Below are 22,662 nucleotides of genomic sequence, written 5' to 3' on the forward strand. Positions count from 1 at the left end.
AAAATCCCTTGAGGCGAGGCACCCAGTACAAGCTTGCTCTCTACAGCCCAGCCACCTCCCTCCCCCTTTCCTCAGGCCTTACCTTTGCTTCTTCCTTCTAAGCTCCAAGTGCCGTGTGTGTGTGTCTGTGTGTGTGTGTGTGTGTGTGTGTGAGAGAGAGAGGGAAAGACAGAGAGAAACATTGATGTGAGAGAAACATTTGCCTCCGACCAGGGCCAGGGCCCAAGGAGCCTGCAACCAAGGTACATGCCCTTGACCAGAATCGAACCCGGGACTCTTTGGTCCGCAGGCTGAAGCTCTATCCACTGAGCCACACCAGCCAGGGCTGTGTGTGTGTTTTGAGTGCACGGTGGAAGCATTTTATTCAGACATTTCCCCCCTTTATTTTCCCATCACCATTTAGTCCCCCCATATCCTCTTCCACATCCACCCAGGCCCCCCCCAATCACCACACTGTTGACTGTGTCCATGAATTCTTCCTTTTTTCTCTTTTTTTTGCTCAATCACTCCACCCCCTTCCCCCAGAGCTGTCTGCTTGATCTCTATGAGCCCGTCTCTATTTTGCTTGTTAATTCAGTTTGTTCATTAAATTCCGCATATGAGTGCAATCATATGGCACTTGTCTTTCTCTGTCTTAGTTCACTCAGCATAATGTTCTCCAGGTCCCTCCATGCTGTCGCTGTCGAAAGGGTAAAATTTTCTTCCTTTTTGTGGACGAGGGCCCTTCTTTGCCTCTGTAACTGGTTTCCTGAGTCCACGCAGCCCAACTGGCTCACTTCTCCTCCGTCTGTGACTTTCTGGAGAAGCTCCTGGCACCCGAGTTCCTGGCTCTGAATTCTTTCCTAGCGGAACTGCAGGGCCGAGGTCCCACTCTGCGGTCAGCACAACCATGTGACCTCCTTACGGAAGGGCCGTGCGGGCAGCAGTGCTGAGTGAGGCAGAGGAGACCCCACCACAGCGGACCCGTGAACTACACAGGTTTGAACTGCGTGGGTCCATTGACACTCGGCTTTTTTTTCAATAAATATCTGCAGAACTGGAAATGTATTTTCTCTTCCTTATGATTTTCTTAGTAACAGTTCCTTTTCTCTAGCTTACTGTCTTGTAAGAACCGAGTTTACAATGCGTACAGCATGCAAAATGTGTGTTCACCGGCTGTTTATGGCATCGGTAAGGCCTGCAGTCAACAGCAGGCTGTTAGTAAAGTTCTGGGGGAGTCAACAGCTATGTGTGAATACTGGAGTGTGTGGGGTCAGCCCCCCCCCCCCCCATCTAGAGCAGTCTGCTCTGTGCTGACTTCCGGGACCTGCTACACAGAGAGGCCTCAGCAGGACATGCCTCAGGTGCCTCCAGCAGATGTTTATATAACAAATGCTATGTTACTATGTGTCAGTTACTTTTCTTTTTTAAATATTACATATATAATATGTGATCACTGATTGGCTGCCTTCTGCACGCCCCACACTGGGATGGAGCCTGCAACCCGGGCCTGTGCCCTGACTGGGACTTGAACCGTGACCTCCTGGTTCAAAGGTTGATGCTCAACCACTGAGCCATACCGGCCGGGCCCATCACCAGTTGTCCACGGGTTACGCATGTATGTTCTCTGGCTGGTCCCTTTACCTTCTCTCATCCAGTCCCCCTCCTCACTCCCCCGACAGCCGTCAGTCTGTTCCATGGATCCATGCCTGTTTCTAGTTTGTTCTCCAAACTGATGGTTTAAAGTACTTCGCCATGTTCAGAGCTCTCGCCTCTCATGAGAGCTCCTCGCTAATTCACTGGTTGAATATTTTGAGCCCTGTGTTAGGCACTCGGCTGCAGCGGAGAGGACAGACGAGGTTCCGGACCCAGGAGGGCATCATAAAGAGCAGTTTCAGCCCGTGACACAGGGGTGTGGGGCGTGGGTCCCAGCCATGGCGGCACAGGGAGCTTCCAGGAGCCAAGAGCGCTGCACAGTGCAGCTCAGCAAATGCCTGCGGGTGAAGCCCGACTGTGCCCCGGGTCCCCAGGAATTGGGGGGGGGGGGTCGGTTCAGTGAAGCGGAAGTACGGGGTGGGTGTTTGCGCGGAGGGAAGAGACCGAGGTAGGAGAGCAAACGGTTTTTCTGTTTCGAAGGATGATTCTGCAAAATGTAGACTAGACCCGAGGAGCGAGGCAGGCTGCGGTGGAAGCCATGGCCGGCCTTTCCCGGCAGGTGGACCGGGAGGCGGGCGCGGCAGAGGGGAGACGGCGTGGCTTGGTTTCCTGCGGAGGTTCACCCTCCAGGACACGGGCACCGTCAGTGGTTCCTGCTCTCCAACCAGACAGCCCGAGCTCAGGCCTTGCACCCCCGGGGGTGGACGCCCCCCCGAGCAGGTGGCTCTTAACGGGACCCCAAAGCCCCGCAGGGGGCGGGGGGAGCTTTCCTTGGAGCTCCTACACCACAGTCAGGTCGGGGCCCCGTGTCCCCCACGATCCCACGAAGGCAAAGGGCATTTTGCAGGCGACCAGGTCGGTGCGAACCTCGCGGGAGTCGTTGCTCTGCCCGGAGGTGAAGGCGAGGCCGGGCTCCTCGCCGAGAGTCAAGTTCACTTGCTGGGCAGGTGAGTCAGCGGCGAGGGTCGGCCTCCGGGGTCGGTTCAGGACGCCGTGCCCGCCCTGGGGCCCGGCCGGCGCCAACCCGCCCGCCACCCGCCGGGAGGGAGTAACTGGGTTTCCTCGTAAAAAGTTCCGTCTCCCGAGCGTCCCCACCAGATCACGTGCCGCAGGTACGGCGCCGGCTGACGGCTCCCCTCCCCCGCCCGCCCCCGCCGGGCCTGCGGCGGCAGGAAAGCCCTCACCTCCGACCAATCCCACCGATGCCGCGCCGCGCGCGCGCCGAGCGGAGCCCCTTCCCCGCGCGTCATAGGCCGCCTCCACCAGGAGCGCTGACTGGCAGCTGCGCGGGCCTATGGCGGGAGGAGGCGGAGGCCGCTCGGCCCGCCCCCAGTCGCTTTGTTAGGGGCGCCGCGGCCGCCCCCCGCCAGCCGGGCCTCCTCGGCCTGCCCAGGGGCCCCAGGCCGCGCCGCCAAAGCCGCGCTGGAAGGCAGCCCCGGACGCGCGCAGCGCATCCTCCCCGCCGTGCGGAGCCGGGGTGCAGCCGCGCACCCGGCGTGCGCCTGTTGTCAGCCTCAGCCCAACTCCGAACGCCCCGCTCCTGTGTCACTCGTCGCGGATTGGCCGACTGGAGGCGGAGCGATAGTCAGGCGGTCCAATCGGAGCCCGGTTTCCCACGCGCTCCTCAGGCCCCGCCCCCAGGGCCTCCCACGGAAGCAGCCTGACGGCTCCCATTGGCCGCCCGCGAGAGCCGAGCGCGCCGGGCGGAGCAGCGCCGCCGCCGTCGGGCGCGCGTCTCTGCAGCGCCGCGGTCGCCTCGATCCCCGCAGCCCCGGGGTCCCGGCGTTCCCGCACGGTGCGGTCCCCGTCGCCGAGGTCCGACATCCGGGACGAGCGTCGCGGGTGAGTACCGCGGGCTGGGTGCGCGGCCGGCCGGCTAGAGCCACCCCGAGGGCCGCAGAGAGGATGCCCGAGCCACTCCGCTCCTCTGAGCACGTCCCGACCGCGTCTCCCGCACCCCGGGGTTCCGGCGGGTCCTAGCTCCCCCCGGTTGCTCTCTGCTCGTATTGTTTTCGCGTTCGCCCACTCGGGAGGCGGGGAGGCATCTCGACAGCTCGGACCGAGAGGAGGGAGGCGAGGCAGCGGCGTCCAGGCGGCCGGCGCCGAATGCAAGTGACAGTGTCCGGGCGTTGGCGCTCGGTCTTCCCGCGGCAGGAGGTCCGCGCTGACTCGCGGCGGTGGCGGCACTTGGTATTTGTCGGCCGATTTTTGTCAACTTCGGGAGGGAGTGCGTGCGTGCGTGTGGCCGTGTGTCTGTCTCCGACCTGGGCACCTCCGGGCCCGGGGTTTCGGTGACGCTGCCTGGGCGCTCACCTTGGCGATCGGACACACGGGGAGGAGAGCGGGGGTCGACCCGCGGGGCCGGAGACCGCGGCCGCCCTGGGAGGGGGCCTTTCCAGCGGCTCCTGCGGGCGAGCAGACAATGACCGGCCCGGCGCGGGGTCCCGGGGGCTGGGCGGGGGTCTCCGCGCGCGATCGCGGGCTCGGCCGCTGGGATGCTGCCGCGCCGCGCCGCTCACCGTCGGCCGGGACTCGCGTGGGGCCCGCTTTTGTTTACAGACCTCGCCATTGGGCGAGCGCTGCGCCCCCCCTGCCCGGCTGCGGTGCCGCGCGCCCCTCCGAGCCGGGAGAAGTTGGTGCGCGCTGTCAGGTGACGCCCCCTCCCCCGGCCTCCTGGCGAGACGCTGCGGGGAAAAGACGCGCAGGCGGCGCCTTCCCTCCGGTCCCCGCTGCGCATGGCGCCCTGGTCCCCGCACCGTGAGGCGCCGCGTCCGGCCACGGTCCCTCTCCAGTGGGTGGCCGTTGCGGCCGTCGGGGCGCTCCCCTCCCTCCCAGGGGCTGGTCCTGTCGCGTCCGCGGACCTGCCCGGGCTGCACCGAGCTGCCTTGGCTATGTGCTGGCCGGGCTGGAAGGACGCGGTGAGCCCTGCGGGACGCTGCCCAGTCCGTGCCCGCCCCGTGGTACCCACGCGCCCCGGAGCATGTGGGGCATCTTGAGTCGGAGCGGGCGGTCGGGTTACCCACGCCTGCTGCCTTGGACGGGGCTGGATGGAGGTTAGGAACCTGAGCGCTGAGGTCAAACCGACCTGGGTTCCAGTCCCTGGGATCCAGGCCACCGACCCCATCTCCCCAGCCTCGGGCTCGGAGGCTGGAGAGCCGGGAGCTCTCCATTTGTGGGTGCCGAGGTGGGGGGGGGGGGTTAGGAGGACTAATCAGCTGCTGAGGACAGTGCTGCCACATACGAGTCCCTGGAATAGCGGGATGTCCTGCTAGAGGGACTCGACTCTTAAAATTAATTTATTGATTTCAGAGAGGAAGGGAGAGGGAGAAAGAGACATCAGTGATGAGAGAGAATCATGGATCGGCTGCCTCCTGCACGCCCTCACCCGGGCCTGGGCCCTGACCGGGAATCCAGCCGTGACCTCCTGGTTCATAGGTCAGCGCTCAGCCCGGAGCCACCGGGGGCCAGAGGGACGCTGACTGAGGACAGCAGTTCTCCGCTCGCAGCCCCGCGCTGTTCTGCTCCACACTCGGCCTCAGGTTAGCCATGTTGTGCGTAACCAACCGGGCAGCCCGTCTTCCGCTGGAATTTCCTTCAGGTTCTGGTTTCTCCTTCCTTCGTTCTTCCTTAAGGCCAAGCGGCGGCAGGAGGGGGTGGGGGAAGGCTGTGCAGGTGGGAAGCAGCTCTGAGAACCAATGGCAGCCGCGCACAGTGACTAATGCCCGGATGGAGGGAGGTTTGAACAAAGACACCTGGAGGCAGGGAGGGAGCACTTCCTGGTGGAAGTGGAACCGGAGCCCGGGCAGCAGCTGGGGGAGCGCGGGCTTCCGGAACATGCTCTTTGCACCCAGGAGGTGCTCCTGCTCCTCGGAGGTCGGAGGTCGCCCTGGGGGGTAAACATGAGGTTGCTAAGGAACGATCGCTGGCTGGAGGGGCAGCTGCTGAGTAGCCGGAGGCGGGAGGAGAGCCGGTGTCTCTGCGCAGCCTCCGGTGCTCTCCGCCTGTTTCCGCTGGTCTGTCCTCCGCCTGCTCCACCTGATGGTCTGCAGGCCCAGAGACAGCCTGTCCGCAGGAAGAGCAGGGAGAACGCCTTCCCCGCAGCACAGGTGTTTAGACACGGCATCCCCACTGGCCTCCGAGCGAGATGTTGGGGGGGGGGGGCGGGGAATCTCCCATGTCAACGCCCTTTGACCGTTGGGGCAAATGATGGAGCTGGGTCCGGGGACACATCCTTTGAACGCAGGCCCCAGAGGCCTTTGCGGCCCAAACAAGCAAACAAACCAAACAAAGTGGGCGAGGGCCTTGCCCCCTGTCCACCCCTGGGTTCCCAGACCTGCCGGTCACCCCACCTGGCAGTGGGCAGGCTCCCGCCAGCTCCGGTCCGTGGTGTCCCGCTGGGCGTCAGTAACCTGACACCGGCTGGGGTTCCTGCACTTGTTCTGGGGACCCCGGCCCTGAGGGGCGGGAAGGTGGCTCTGCCCCGCCCCCCTCCCCACTGCTCTCTGGGGGACCAGGCAGCCGGGGCCTAGAGTTGAAGGGAGCACGTAGTTCGGAAATCTCACTAGCTGACAGTGACTCCACTCCAAAGCTCATCCCAGAACAGTGACGGCGAACCTTTGAGCTCGGCGTGGCAGCATTTTGAAAAACCCTAACTTCACTCTGGTGCCGTGTTACATGTAGAAATTTTTTGATCTTTGCAACCATAGTAAAACAAAGATGTATATTTTTGATATTTATTTTATATCTTTAAATGCCATTTAACACAGAAAAATCAACCAAAAAAATGAGTTCGCGTGTCACCTCTGACAGGCGTCATTGGTTCGCCATCACTGATCTAGAGGAACCTGCCCCACCAGTCGTCCCATCCCGCCCCCCACCCCCGGACCTGGAAGGACTGGCAGCCCTGTTCCTGTCACTCCCCCTCCAAATTCCAGCAGCTCCACTGCCTGAGCCACCCTGCGAGGGCGGCCAATCCTGAAAGGTGCCCATGGCCTCCAGCAGCTCGCAGTCTGAGGGGAGGCGTTCTGTGAGGTGGCCGTGAGCCCTGCGAGCTCCGAGCCCTGCTTTCCTGGGGGAGCGCAGGGAACAGCAGGGAAGAGCGCCCCTAAAAGTCAGGGACGCGGAAAGGCGGAGGCCGAGGTGGGAGGCGGAATTGGTTCCTGTGGGCCGCGTGCGAGTCCGATGGATTCCCGCACCCCAGAGGGTCCGCTTGTGTCTCAGTCATTTGGGCTCCTTATTGAAAACACCGTTTCACTGGCGTGTGTGTGTGTGAGTGTGTGAGTGTGTGTATGTGAGCGTGTGTGTATGTGTACGTGTGTGTGAGTGTGTGTGTGAGTGTGTGTATGTGAGTGTATGTGTGTGAATGTGAGTGTGCGTGTGTGAATGTGTGTGTGTGAATATGAGTGTGTGTATGTGTATGTGTGTATGAATGTGAATGTGCGTGTGTGAATGTGTGTGTGTGAATGTGAGTGTGCGTGTGTGTGAATGTGAGTGTGTGTGTGAATGTGTGTGTGAGTGTGTGTGTGTGAATATGAGTGTGTGTGAATATGAGTGTGTGTGAGTGTGTGTGTGTGAATATGAGTGTGTGTGTATGTGTACGTGTGTGAATGTGTGTGCGTGTGTGTGAATGTGTGTGAGTGTGTGTGAATGAGTGTGTGTGTGAATGTGTGTGTGAGTGTGAGTGTGTGTGTGTGTGTGAGTGTGTGAATATGAGTGTGTGTGAGTGTGTGTGTGAATATGAGTGTGTGTGTATGTGTACGTGTGTGTGAATGTGAGTGTGCGTGTGTGTGAATGTGAGTGTGCGTGTGTGTGAATGTGAGTGTGTGTGAGTGTGTGAATATGTGTGTGTGTGTGAATATGAGTGTGTGTATGTGTACGTGTGTGTGAATGTGAGTGTGCGTATGTGTGAATGTGTGTGTGAATGAGTGTGTGTGAGTGTGTGTGAGTGTGTGAATATGAGTGTGTGTGAGTGTGTGTGAATATGAGTGTGTGTATGTGTACGTGTGTGTGAATGTGAGTGTGCGTGTGTGTGAATGTGTGTGTGTGAGTGTGTGAATGTGTGTGAATGTGAGTGTGTGTGTGTGTGAATGTGTGTGTGAGATTGTGTGTGTGTGTGAATGTGTGTGTGAGTGTGTGTGTGAATGTGTGAGTGTGTGTGTGAGTGTGTGTGTGTGAGTGTGAGTGTGTGTGTGTGAATGTGTGAGTGTGTGTGTGTGGGGAGCATACATACATTTTCTTGCTGAATTAACCAGTAAATAGGTAGAGTGCCTGTTTCTGGGTGTCTGTCTCCCTCCCGACAGTGTCGGACCAGAAAAGGCGGGTTTGCAGGGCCCCAGCCACACTGTTTCTCACAATTCCAGACTCAGACCTGGCCGCCTCTAACGGCCGCTTTATGTCAATAGTAACTCCTGTGTTACGGGAACAAGGGTCTCTCATCTGCGCAGGCCCCGTCGCCGGTCTGTAAAGGTTTTTATTATGAAATGAAGGAGGCACTCAGGAGCCAAGCCGCTCGCAGCCAGGAGCAGGGTGTTTGAAAATGGAACAATGCGCCAGTGTAAGGAGATATTCCTGGTGAGGGCCTGCTCCCTGCCCCCTCCCCACCTGCACCCCCTCCGCCCCTCCCTCCCTGGGCAGCAGACCTGCCTGTCCCCGGCTCATTGAGGACTTCATGAAGGCCAGCGGTGGGGACAGGGGCCTGCGGTGCTGAGTGAGGGGGAGGAGGTCTCGCCAGAGGCTGCGTGGAGAGACTTGCGTCCTGTCCCGGTGGCGGAGGGGGGCCCTCGGGCGCGCACTCAGAGGGTGTTGGACAGCGGGACGCTTCAGAGCGCCCGTGGGAGGCGGCCTTCAGCCCAGCGCATCCCGGGCTCAGCCTGCGCCAAGGCTGCCGTTCCCATCTCGGCTGTGACAAAGTTTCTTCCCGAGGGACACCGTGCGCAGGGGAGGGAGGGGCCCTGGCCGTTCTGAGCCCCCAGCAAAACAAGCGGAGTTGGAAGGCACTTCCAGTGTTGGCGGGTTCTGAATGCACGAAGGGAGAGGAAGGAAAGGGAGGGAAGGGAGGGAAGGGTGTTTCATTGAAAAAAAGAAGATACTTGGCCAGGCTGGTGTGGCTCAGTGGGTAGAGCGTTGGCCTGTGGACCAAAGGGTCCCGAGCTCGATTCTGGTCAAGGGCAGGTGCCTTGGTTGCAGGCTCCTCCTCCCTGGCTGGGCCCTGTTGGGCTTTCAATCTGTGCTTCTCTCACATCGATATTTCTCTCTGCCTTTCCCTCTCTCTCCCACTCTCTCTAAAAACCAATGGAAACATATCCTCGGGCGAGGATTTGGAAAAGAAAAAAGATACCTTACCCGGCCGGCGGGCTCAGGGGCTGAGCATCGACCTAGGAACCAGGAGGTCAGGGTTCGATTCCCGGTCAGGGCACAGGCCTGGGTTGTGGGCTCCATCTCCAGTGTGGGGCGTGCAGGAGGCCGCTGACCAATGATTCTCTCTCATCATGGATGTTTCTATACCCCCCCGCCACTCTTCTCTCTGAAATCAATACAGATGTATTTAAAATAAAACTTAAAAAAAAATAGATCCCCGTGTTCTTTAAGTCCAGCCTCTGCCCCCGTGAGCTGAAGGATTGGTGTCGGGTGTGAGATGTGATTGGGAGGCAGTGGCCTGGGGCCCACACTCGCGGGGAAGGGGCGAGGGGGGATGAGAGGGGAGGCTGTGGGGCTCCGGTGGCTGGTCTTAAAGAGCCCTCCCTCCCAGCACCGTTCTCTGGCCCCTTGGCAATGGCTGCTCCAGCCCAGGGGCTCCTGCCCGCCGGCCGCCTCCTTGGCCAGGAGCTGCTGACCTTGGCCTTGGATCCCCTCCTGCCCCTGCTCCTGCTGCTCCTGCTCCTTCTCCTCCTGCTCCTGCTGCTCCTCCTGCTGCTCCTCCTGCTGCTCCTCCTGCTCCTGCTGCTCCTCCTGCTGCTGCTCCTCCTGCTCCTCCTGCTCCTCCTGCTGCTGCTCCTGCTGCTGCTCCTGCTGCTCCTCCTGCTCCTGCTGCTCCTGCTCCTCCTCCTCCTGCTCCTGCTGCTCCTCCTGCTGCTCCTCCTGCTCCTCCTGCTCCTGCTGCTCCTGCTCCTTCTCCTCCTGCTCCTGCTGCTCCTCCTCCTACTCCTGCTGCTCCTCCTGCTGCTCCTCCTGCTCCTCCTGCTGCTCCTCCTGCTCCTCCTGCTCCTCCTGCTCCTGCTCCTCCTGCTCCTGCTGCTGCTCCTCCTGCTCCTCCTGCTCCTCCTGCTCCTCCTGCTCCTGCTCCTGCTGCTCCTCCTGCCCTGCCCCTGCCCCGGCCCCTGCCCCTCCTGCTCCTGCTGCTCCTCCTGCTGCTCCTCCTGCTGCTCCTCCTGCTCCTCCTGCTCCTCCTGCTGCTCCTCCTGCTCCTGCTGCTCCTCCTGCTCCTGCTCCTCCTGCTCCTGCTACTGCTCCTGCTCCTCCTGCTCCTCCTGCTGCTCCTCCTGCTCCTCCTGCTCCTGCTCCTCCTTCTCCTGCTGCTGCTCCTCCTGCTCCTCCTGCTCCTCCTGCTCCTGCTCCTGCTTCTGCCCTGCCCCTGCCCCGGCCCCTGCCCCTCCTGCTCCTGCTGCTTCTGCTCCTCCTACTCCTGCTGCCCCTGCTCCTACTCCTGCCCCTGCCCCTGCCCCTGCTCCTCCTGCTCCTCCTGCTCCTCCTGCTCCTCCTGCTCTTGCTCCTGCTCCTGGCTTCCTCTGCCCTTCGCTGAGGTGAGGGAGTGCCAGGCAGCCCCGGCAGGCGGGTGGCGGGGAGGTCAGTGAGTTTGGGTGGGGTTGCAGATGTGGGGTGCGGGGATGGAGGTGGGAGTATGGGGTGGGGGTGCAGGTGTGAGAATAGGGATGCGGGGGTGGGGGTGCAGGTGTGAGTGTGGGTGTGGGTGCGGGTGTGGACATTAGGGTGCAGGTGTGGGTGCGCCCTGTGATGGTGTCAGCAGCTTGGAAGTGGAGCGTGGAATTCGCACCCAGTGCGCATGGCTTACAGTCTGCAGGTGGAGGCCCAGGCGCCCTGAGGAGGGGTCTGCTGGCCTCCCCTTCCTCATACCATGTTGGGGCCTCCTGGTTTTGGGGGCGATAATCCAGCCTGGCCGCTCAGAATGGCTTCAGATCCTGGTGCCTCTGCTGTGCCCCGGCTGCGTGGAGGGTGCATGGCCGCCTGCTGGGCCTGCGGACGCTCCCGCGGGAGACGGGAGAGTCGGGACGGGTTCACTCCCACTCGCTTCTCGGCCAAGTTTTTGAAGCTCAGAACTGTGTTCTCCCCACGGCCTCCCCGTGGCCTTTCTTTTACTAAACAGGAGTCTGTCCAGCCCACCCACGCGGGTGTCAGTGTTGCCTTTTGGGAAATGTGCGTCCCGCCTCCTCCCGGGACACAGGCTGGGACCCGAGGGCCCGGAGGGTGAGCCCTTCAGGTGCGGTGGCCGCTGGGGTCTGAGAACACGCCTTTCCCACCCGAGGCCCAGCCCTCGGACCTGGGACACCTGGTCCTGCTGTCATGGTCCCCCGCCCCCCCACCCCCCATTCTCAAAAGTGCCCCGTTTGCCCACCTGCAGTCCTGAGGGTCAGAGTTGTCACCCTGATGATGGCTTAGACCAGCGTCTGCAGCCTTTCAGACCTCGCGGACCCCCAGGGGCCTGCGGTCCCGGGTTGGCGACCCCTGTCTGAACCACTGGGTGGTGGTCTCAGCCACTGGGGTGAGCGGCTCCCTTCCTGGGGGTTAAAGGTGTGTGGCCTGGGGCCGCTGTGCGGGGACAATGCCAGGCCACTTTCTCATCTAGAACAACTGACCGATGGACCCTGAGGTGACCCCGCTGTCCGAATGCCCTGGCCGTGCTGGGCCGTGGCCGTGCTGTGCTGGTGCTGCTGCCTGCGGGTGCGGGGAGCCTTGTGGTGCCTGTTCCCGGCAGGTCTAGCGCCTGCTCAGGGGTGCGGGCTGGCCATCGAGCGTGACTCAGTTTGTTTTAAATGTTTTTATTGACTTTAGAGCGAGGGGAAGGGAGAGGGAGGGAGATAGAGGAACATCGATGAGAGAGAGACATTGATAGACTGCCTCCACTGGGGATGGAGCCTGCAACCCGGGCCTGTGCCCTGACCGGGAGTCGAACCGTGACCTCCCGGTTCATAGGTCAACCCTGAGCCCGCCGGCCGGGCCACCGTGAGTCAGTTTCGCTCCCGTACACTTGTCACAGTTTCACTCAGTGGCCCATCCACTTCGATATTTTTTCTGACATAAGTTATATTCTTATGAAATGCAGAATTTTCAGCTCAAGTAAAGCCAAGTTTGATTTGATTCTAAAAACAGTGTGCACAGTAGTAACGCCACGAGTGTCAGCACCGGCAGGACAGAGCGCGGATCAGGAGCAGCAGGAGCCTGTCCCCGGCCACAGCCCCACCTCTGCCCGCTCCAGAGACCACGGCTGCGTCCTGTGTTTTTAATCGTCTCCGCCTGGAAAAGAGATGCCGGGGCCACTGGGGGCGCCGACCTCCTGCTGCGATAAATGAGTTCAGCTTCTTTATGTCCCCCACCTCCCTCCTTCCTCTCCAGCTTTTTGATGATGATATTTTCAGCTCATACATTGATTATTCTTCAGTCTTTTAAAAAAAAATATATATTTTATTGCTTTTTTTTTTACAGAGAGGAAGTGAGAGGGATAGAGAGTTAGATACATCGATCAGCTGCCTCCTGCACATCCCCTACTGGGGATGTGCCCGCAACCAAGGTACATGCCCTTGACCGGATTCGAACCTGGGATCCTTCAGTCCGAAGGCGGACGCTCTATCCACTGAGCCAAACCAGTTAGGGCTCTTCAGTCTTTTTTTTAAAAAAATATTTTTATTGATTTCAGAGAGGAAAGGAGAGGGGGAGAGAGAGAAACATCAATGATGAGAGAGAATCATGGATTGGCTGCCTCCTGCACGCCCCCCGCTGGGGATCCAGCCCACAACCCAGGCCTGTGCCCTTGACCTTTGGTCTGCAGGCCGATGCTCTATCCACTGAGCTACACCAGCTAGAGTGACACATTTTGTTTTAAGCCGATTTCACATAAAAAAGCAGAGCCATACCTTGTTTACTTAAAAAGCGGAGTGAGTGACTCAGCAGTTCACTTATCAGAGCTCCGCGGAGGGACTGTTCGCGAAGGAATTTGGAAGTGGCTGTCTTGGTGTCCGAGTCCAGGTGTCAGCTTTCTGCTGGGTAACATTTTTTGTGTTGAATTAGGACACAGGTTCTTTGCTGGCGGCAGCGTCCTGGCTGGGGACGTTGGCAGGGACAAGACATTTTTGGTTGCCACCTGGGAGGTCATGCTGGCATCTGTTTAGGTACAAGGAGCCACCTGGCACCTGGCTGGTGCGGCCGGGACGTCGCTGTCACCCAGACGGGGAGGGCCGGGCCCGCGGGCAGTGAGGCCGAGCTGGCATCCTGCGTCTCAGGCACAGCCCCTGTTGGAGGTCCCGGCCGGAATCCTACTCGGGGCGGCTGTGCTCTAGCCGTGTGGAGTGAGCGCAGCAGATCAATAATCAGAGGCGTTGGGTGATTTTGGTTATTTACAAACTGTGGTTATTATCAGCTATAGGAAGGATCCTTTTCAGGGTACGTTCCATGAACAGGATAATAATTTCAGGTGCTTGAGCAGGGACACCCCGCCCTGCCCTCAGGACCTCGCCGATCCTGGCAGGCGCAGCCCTCGGCACTGCTGGGTCATGTCCTGGAGGGAGAACATGTGCAGAATGGTGGTGATGTCACGCCTCTTAAGCGGTTTATTGAGCATTAAAAATATTTACAGGGCCCGGCCGGCGCGGCTCAGTGGTGGAGCATTGAGCTATGAACTAGGAGGTCAGGGTTCGATGCCCGGTCAGGGCACCTGCCTGGGTTGCGGGCTGGGTCCCCAGTGTGAGGCGTGCAGGAGGCAGCCAATCAATGATTCTCTCTCATCACTGATGCTTCTATCTCTCCCTCCCTGTCCGAAATCAATAAAAATATATTTTAGAAAAACATTTACACAGCCCAGCCGGTGTGGCTCAGCGGTTGAGTGTCAACTGAGGACCCAGCAGCCTGGCTGGGTGGCTCAGTCGGAGGGAGCGTTGTCCTAACACCCTTTCATGGTTCGCGCCCTGGTAGGGGCGCATACAGCAGGCAACCAGCCAACGTTTCTCAGATTCATGATTTAAATAAAACATCCTTGGGTGGGGATTAAAATTTTATTTTTCAGAAACAGTGCTTCAATTTCAGTGCAAGATCTCCCGTGACATTTTAGAAACGTTTTATGAATGTTATAATAATGAAGAATGATGAACTCATCTTGAAATCCCTGCGATTAGAAATTAACATTTCAGTTCTACAATTATATCAATTGAACTTTAACATTTCATTGTAATTAAAAAATTAAAATCCGGTAACTATGGTTTCCACTGAACTAAACAATTTCAGGATCTAATGATTTAAAAACTGACTCGCACAGTTTACCCTGTGGGCCCCCCACCCTCACCCCCCCGAGTTAATGACTTAATGTGGGATTGAACCTGCCTGCAGCCCTGGCCGGGGACCCTCAGCAGTTGTAGCAAAGCTTCCAAACTCCCTTTAAGCAAAGGCGTGTGGATCCAGCCGCTCCCCTTCAAGCACCCACCTGACCTGCTTCCCGGGGTCAAAACCAGGTGGCCTTGACCTGTGAGCTTGGAGGCTCTGGCCAAGGACTAGAGGGCCAATGAATGGCCCATTCTTTGTTCTTTTTATTTTTTAAATATGTCTATTGACTTTCTTTTTTTTAGAGAGAGGGAAAGGGAGAGAGGAACATCGTTTTTTTGCCTCCCCTTACGTGCCCGACCTGGACCACACCCCCAGCCCCCAGCGCATGGGGTGATGTTCAACCAGCTGAGCCACGCCTGCCCCACAGCAGGCCTGGTGAATGGGCTTCTCAGAGCGGCAAGGGCTCCATTTCCTGCTCACAGACAGCCTTTGAGTTCTGTGTTTTTTTTAATTGATAAGAGAGGGGGGCGGAGAGAGGGGGAGAGAGAGAGAGAGAGATTTGTTGTCCCACTTATTGATGCATTTATGTTGGTTCCTGCATGTGCCCTGCGGGGGAACGGGGCGGCTGCCTCCCTCTCCATGCCCCTCCCCTCAGGGAGGTCTTAGCCGCTCCAGTCACGGCTGTGCCTGTGACCTCAGTGCTTCTTTCATTTAAAAAAATTTTTTTCTATTGATTTCAGAGAGGACGGGAGAGGGAGAGATAGAAACATCAATGATGAGAGAATCATTGTTCTGCCTCCTGCACGCCCCCCACTGGAGATTGAGCTACAACCCGGGCATGTGCCCTTGACTGGAATTGAACCTGGGACCCTTTGGTACTCAGGCCGATGCTCTATCCCAGTGGTTCTCAACCTTCCTGATGCCGCGACCCTTTAATACAGTTCCTCATGCTGTGGTGACCCCCAATTTCATTGTGACAAATTGAACATAATGAAAGCACAGTGATGAATCACAAAAACAGTATGTAATTATATATGTGTTTTCCGATGGTCTTAGGGGACCCCCAAAGGGGTCGCGACCCACAGGTTGAGAACCGCTGCTCTATCCAAACCAGCTGGGACTGGGCTGTGTTTTCTGGTGTTAATCCTCATCTGAGGATATTGTTTCCATTGATTTGTTTGAGAGTGGAAGGGAGAGGGGGAAGGGACAGGTAAACATTGATGTGAGAGAGACACATTGATTGATTGCCTCCTGCACGTACCCAGACTGGAGCCTGGGGGTGGGGGGGTTAAACCTGAAACCGAGGGACATGCCCTTGACCAGGTATCAAACCCACGACCCGTCGGTCCTTGGGCCAGTGCTCTAACCACTGAGCACACTGGCCAGGGCCGAGGAGTGGTCTGTTACATGTAAATTGCACGGGCTGTGGTGACTGGTGTTGAGGGTGACTTGGTCAGAGACCCTCTCCCTGCGGCGTGTCTGCTCCTTCCTCCTGGTCATTAGGAAACGCAGGGTGAGGCGGGGCCGTGTCCATTTGGAGCTGAAGGGGGTGAGCCAAGAGGACGTGCAGCTGCTCGGTCACCCCTGGCCGCTGCCGCTGCCCTTCCCAGGCGCCTGTCTTTCCCTCCGAGCCCTCTGCGTCTGGGCAGCCTCCCCCATGCCCCCGGTGGAGGCCCCGCGGGACCCAAGGCCGCTCAGCACAGACTGGCCGTGGCCCAGGGCCAGCCCCGGGGGAGCTGGCAGCACCGTCCACAGGAGCTGGCGGGGGAGGCCCCCAGCGAGGCGTCTGCGTGGGGAGGGGTCCTGGGCTGACGTCCCCCCACAGGCAGGACGCCGGGAGTGCAGCTGCTGGCAGGCCAGTGGCTGGGAGGTGAGCTGCCGGGGGACACGCTGCCATGGGGGGGGCCGCTGAGCCGGAGCGGGCACCCCACGGGCGGTCGGTGCCGCTGCCCTGGACGCGGAGCCAGGTGAGTCCTGCGTCTGGTCCCTGGGAGCCTGGAGGAAGCTGCTCGGGAACCCCGACCTTTATCAGGAAGACAGCCCCCCTCCTCCTTGTCGTCGTCGGCTGGGCCTGCAGGGGGGCAGCCAGGAGGAGGTGCCTCTGAAAGCCCGGCCGCTGCGTTTCTTGGCTCTGGGCACTGAGGGCGGCCGGGGGTCCGGTCCTGGAGGCCGACCAGCTGGTGGGCCAGCTGCCCGCTCAGTGCGGCCCGGCGGCGCCTCGTGTGGGGCGTGAGCCCCGCCTGCTGCCGGCTCTGGGCCGCCCCACAGTCCATGGATGTGGGTCTCCTCCTGGGAGCCCCCCCCCCAGTGCATCACACCGCACACGCCGGCTCCCCCACCAGCTCCCGCTCCCGCAGACTGAACACGGCTGTGCTGAGGGCCCACAGGGTCGCTCGAGAGCGAGGGGCGGGGAGGTGGGGTTGGACGGCCCCCCTGCAGGTCTCCAAGATGCGCCATGGCTGAGCCTCAGCTCTCCTTTCCGTAAAACGGAGCGAGAGGCTGGAGAGGTGAGAGCCCGAGCACTTTGCAGGGAGGCGACCGTCAGCTGGGAAGACGTCAGTTGTCTGTGAAATCAGTGTGGTCACCTTCAAACCTCCTCGGTGCGCGGCCAGCCGAGACCCCGTGAGGCGGCCCTGGGAGATGGTGACGCCCGACAGGAGCGGGGAGGACGGTGGTGGCGGCCCTGCGGCTCAGACAGGACACGTTTCTGACTTCCTCCCAAGGTGGTTGTGTGAAGGCCAGGTCACCGCTCGCCTGGGACAAGGGGGGAACACCACGGGCAGCGGCTTCACAGGAGCAGAGAGGCAGGCCGTGCCCGCGCGATGGCCAGTGGAGCCGAGAGAAACTGACCGACCACGCGGGCTCGACTTCCCATGAGAGGCCTGCCCGGGCCTCCAGTGGACATGTGCCTGGAGGGGGGGAGGGACACCCCCCAGACGTGGGGGAGGGAAGGTGATGGGTTGGAGGCTCTGGACCCGAAGTTTATAACCCACCTGGGCCCGCTGCTCCCAGTGCTGCCCCCTGCGTGTGGGGGGAGCTATTTCGGGGAGAAGCGTGTGCTGCAGGGGTGGCCTGTTGCTTCCTTCCGACCTGAGCTGGGCGGGTGGTCTTGACCCACAGTCCTTTTCTAAATTTTTATTTTAAGTGACAGAGGCCCAGTGCACGAAATTCGTGCACGTGGGGGTGGGGGTCCATCAGCCCGGCCTGCACCCTCTCCAATCCGGGACCCCTCAGGGGATGTCCGACTGCCGGTTTAGGCCTGTTCCTGCGGGGCCTAAACCAGCAGTCGGACATCCCTCTTGTAATCTCGGATCACTGGCTCCTAACCGCTCACCTCCCTGCCTGCCTGATGCCCCTAACCGCTCACCTGCCTGCCTGCCTGATCGTCCCTAACTGCCTCTGCCTGCCTGCCTGCCTGATCACCCCTAACCAGTCTGCCTGCCTGCCTGATGCCCCTAACCGCTCACCTGACTGCCTGCCTGCTGATTGCCCCTAACCAGTCTGCCTGCCTGCCTGATGCCCCTAACTGCTCCCCTGCCTGCCTGATCGTCCCTAACTGCCTCTCCCTGCTGGCCTGATTGCCCCTAACCTTCTCTGCCTCGGCCCCCGCCACCATGGCTTTTGTCTGGAAGGATGTCCGGAAGACATCCAGAAGATGTCTGGTCTAATTAGCATATTACACTTTTATTAGTATAGATGTTTGTGTTGATATCAGAGAGGAAGGGAGAGGGGGAGAGAGAGACATCAGTGATGAGAGAATCATGGATCGGCTGTCTCCTGCACACCCCACACTGGGGATCGAGCCCACAACCCGGGCCTGTGCTCTGACTGGGAATTGAACCCTGACCTCCTGGTTCATAGGTTGATGCTCATCCATTGAGCCACACTGGCCAGGCTGGACCCACAGTCTTCAACGGCTGGAAGGAAATCCGTGTGCAGGCGGGAAGACACCATTGGGGGAGAGAGAGCTGTTCACAGCTGCCTTCTCCGAAGGACTCGGGTCAGTCACCGGCCAGGAGCTGGGACCGGGCCCTCCTCGCCTGCTCTGGACTCTTGTCCTGGAACCAGCCCCTCGCTAGTCTGGTTACAGCGCTCACATGTGTCTGCCCGTGTTCTCTCCCCGCAGTGGGGCCGGGCTCTGAGGACCGGCAGCCACTCCCCCCTCCCTCATGGCTGTAAATACCCAGCGATTAAATTCCCATAATTGATAGCCTCCTGTTTCCCAAAGGACATGATGATTGCACCTGTGTCTCTCCCTTGAGGGCCTTGCACGAGTCCGTGTGCTGGGTGCGGGGTGCCCCGCCAGCTCCAGGTGGGCCTGTGGCCCCACAAGGCCCCTCTGCCCACCGTCCCTCTGCCTCTCTGGGCGAGGGGCTGCTGGTGTTTGAATACGGGGCCTCACCCGCCTCGCCGGGCACTGGGGCGCTCAGAATCCCCGTGCGGGGCGCCCCATCCCAGGTGTGTGGGCACCAGTCCCCAGACTGGATTCCGATTGGGGGGCAGAGGCGGCCTTGCCGGGGGAGGGTGTGTGTCTGCAGGAGGACGAAGGGCTCGGTCAGAGATCAGCCCCCGGAGACTGGGGGCCGCCGCTCAGGAGGTGCGGACGGAGCTGGGAGGTAGGGAGACTCCCCTGCTGGGTTGGCCTGGGTGACCTCAGGGTCCCTTCTCCTTCAGGTTTTGTGATGACGGGAGGGGGGTGTGGATAAGCAAAAAATAAAGGAGTTTATCATCGTGAAACCAGCTTTACAAGAAATGTTAAAGGGCCATCCTTAAGCAGCAAAGGAAAGGCCGTAACCAGAGGAAAGAAATGGGAGAAGTAAGTCCACACGTTTCATACGCAGAGAAGCAGACATCTGAAAGGCTGCCACGAAGGCCACAGGAAACAGTTTCAGACTCAACTCAAACTCAAGTGGTTGGAAGATACACGAGATCTAGAGCAGAGGTTCTCAACCTTCCTAACGCCACAGCCCTTTCATACAGTTCCTCATGTTGTGGTGACCCCCAATTTCATTGTTACAAATTGAACATAATTAAAGCATAGTGATTAATCACAAAACAATATGTAATTATAGATGTGTTTTCCGATGGTCTTAGGTGACCCCTGTGAAAGGGTCGTTCGACCCCCAAAGGGGTCGTGACCCACAGGTTGAGAACCGCTGACCTAGAGCGTGACACCAGTAACAGAGCGGGGAGGGCGGTGAGCATCGTCCTCCCAGAGCATATGGTAGCGCAAACCCCGACCAGCTTCAATGGGCTGTAGGAGTAGAATGACACACGGAACCCTGGTGATAACCGCAAACCAGGAACCCGCAAAGAAGAAGGAGAAGGAAACCCAGACAGAACACGAAAGAAAGCCAGTCAACCAGGGAGGCGACCAGGAGAAGCCGTGAGCGGGGAGAACTATAAAAACCACCGAAAGGCTGAGCGCGTGCTCATGGGTAGTCACTGTAAGTGTAAAGGGTTAGCTGCGCCCATAGAACGAGGGGCGGCTGGATGGAGGGAGGAACAGACCTGATGTGCTGCTGCCAAGACACTCACTTCAAAGTGCAGGACACACACCGACCACAGCGAAGGGACGGGAAGGTCCTCCCCTCGCGGGAAAGGGGAGGGAGCTGGAGCGGCAGTACGTACGTCTGCCAAATAGACTTTCAAACGAAAACTCTAAGAAAAGGCAAAGAAGGTCAGGACATATCTGCGAAGGGCCGATCCAGAAGAGGACACGCGGTTGTGAATACCTCCGCCCCCAGCGTCCGAGCACCTGAGCGTATGAAGCAGTTCACGTGGGCACGAAGGGGGAATCCACAGCGATGCCGTCAGTAGGGGCCCGAATGCCCCACGCACGGCAGTGGATGGATCGTTCAGACAGAAGTTAATGAGGGAGCAGTGGCCTTAAATGTCACATTAGCTGAGATCGACTTCATCCCCATTTGTAGAGCATTGCACCCCGGACTGCAGAGCACACATTTATCCTCAGGTGCACGTGGACATCCTGCAGGGAGATCCTCACAGCCACATGTGAGGCCACAGGACACGCCTCAATACATTCAAGGAAATGGAAGTCCTCGCCAGTGTCTTTTCTGACCACAATGGCGTGAAACTAGAAATCAGCTCCGGGAAGAAACCGGGGACAAGCAGGAATACCAGCTCCATGGAGACGGCACAACAGGCTACGAACAGCCGGTGGTACGAGGAGGAATCAAAGCTCATCTTGAATGAAGTGGAAACGAAAACACAACTTTTCTAAACGTATGGGCTGCATAAAGGCCGTCCTGCGAGGGGAGGTCACAGCTGTGCAGGCCTCACTCAAGAAACAAGAAAAAACCCAACTAACCCTGCACCCGGAGGGACTAGGGAGAGAAGAGCAGACAGAGTAAACGGAACTGAGGAAATAGTTCAAACAAATGGAAATAAAATAGGAATGAAAACAAAGAAAGGAAAGATGAACTCAGAGCAGGTGTTTTGAAAAGAGAAACAAAGTAGCTACATCTTGAGCCAAACTCAACAAGACGAGGGCGGAGCCCAAATAAATACAATCACAAGTGAAAGAGGAGTTACAGCCGACTTCATAGGAAAAGGATCACCGAAGAATAGAAAGAATAGAACAACCGAGGAGACCTGGGTACTCGTCTGGAAATATATATCCCTCCAAGGCCGGGCCCACGGGGCCCCCGACTCTGGTGAAGAGCTGAGAGCGGTTCCTCTAGGACCAGGGACAAGACCGGGCTGCCCACTCACTCTTCTATTCAGCAAGTGTTGCAAGTCCTGCGAGCCACAGCAATCAGACAAGCAGGAAAGGAGGAATTAAAACTATTTGCAGGTGACAAGATACCTTGTACAGAAAATCCAAAAGACTCCAAAAAATTACTAGAGCTAATAGATGCATTCAGTCAGTTTGCAGGATACAGAATCCGTATACGGGGTGGGTAAAAGTAGGCTTACAGTTGTTTGTATGCAAATAATACAAATAAATAGTAGAGTAATAAGTATTACTTATTTGCGCGCTCACCACCGTGAACCTCTTGTGCCCCCCCCCCCCCCCCCCCCCCCCCGCACAGAAACCTGTTGCACTCGGATCCACCAATAGTGGACGGTCAGCAGAAGAAGGTCAGAAAACAGCCTCAGTTACAGTTGCGTCACAAACCACACACTGTGTAGAAATACATTTAACTGAAGGGGAGACAGCCCTGTGCTCAGAGCTGTAAGGCACTGGAGAGAGAAACGGAGGGAGACCCGTCAGGGTCCGTGCTCTCCTTGGCTTAACCCGCTCACCTTCCAGGTTAGCGGAGAGGCTTCCTTGTGTGGCCGCGTGACACAGTCACGTGTGATGTGAAAACCAAGGCTCAGAGAGGTTAGGTCATTTGCCCACAGTCACATAGCCAGCAAGTGTGGGAGCCTTAGGCTTTCTGGAATTCCAGAATAAGATCTTTAAGAAAAACCTTCGCCCAGCTGGTGTGGCTCTGGGGTTGAGCGTCGACCTATGAACCAAGAGGCTGCAGGTTCGGTTCCCAGTCAGGGCACAGGCCCGGGTGGCAGGCTCCTCCCCAGTAGGAGGCAGCCGATCATGTTTCTCTCTCATCAGTGTTTCTATCTCCCTCTCCCTCTCCCTCTCCCTCTAAGCAATAAAAACATATTAAAAAATAAAGTTAAAAAAGAAAAACCCTAGAAATTGTTTTCTGATGTAAGCAGAAGCGTCCAGCTTGATAATTTGCCAGCTCTGTCTTTCCAGTTGAAATGTCTGAAAGCCGACCTAGTGGAGAATTTTCGGATGAGGGTTTCTTCCTAGTGAAGGGCGGACGGGAGGCAGTTGGGTGAATCTGGCAGCTTCTCCCTCAGTCCAGGCCCCTGCAGGCCCTCAGCCTCGCTGTGAGTCCGGGTCCTCTTGGGGGGAAGGAGGCGAGCCCCCATCAGTTAGTAGCCCCGCCCTCTGCTGGGCTGGGTCCTGTCACTCATGCGTGTCAGGACCCCTGGTGTTTGGAAGGCATGGGTCCCCTCCATGTATTGTCACCGTGTGGGCGGGCGTCCCTCGCCTGTGGCAAAGGCAGCAGGAGCCCGCGGAGTGTTTACTTGTGGGAGTTGGTGGGCAAAGCGAATCTAGAATTCAGCGTCCGAGTCCAGGACCAGCTTCCGTCTCCGGCCACAGCCTGTGTGCAGGACGTGTGTGTGTGCGCGCGCGTGTGTGTGTGCGTGTGTGTGTGTGCAGGAACCCCTGCGGGGCCAGCTGGGCACTGGCTGGTGCTGCGGCTGCCGCTGAAGGACCGGCTTTCAGAAACCCGAGCGCGATGGGATTCCCCCTCTGATCATCAGTCAGAGCGAGCAAGGCCTTGCCCCGGGACCCATTCATCCCCGAAGCCATGGGTCCCGAACGGGCCGGCCTGCCCCCGCCAGCCACAGCCCCCTTCGTGTTCAATACCACAAGTCCTGTCTTTAAGAAGAGAAATTTCATGGATGAAAATGTAGAAATCAAAAGAAGGGAGAAAAAGCCTCACCCATAGACACGCCATGCTCGAACAGCTACTAGAGCTGCTGTTTTTAATTGTGGGGTGT

This window comes from Myotis yumanensis, unplaced genomic scaffold, assembly GCF_028538775.1.
Source record: "Myotis yumanensis isolate MYYU_CA2020_CCGP unplaced genomic scaffold, mMyoYum1.0.hap1 SCAF_2, whole genome shotgun sequence".
Classification (NCBI taxonomy): Eukaryota; Metazoa; Chordata; class Mammalia; order Chiroptera; family Vespertilionidae; genus Myotis; species Myotis yumanensis.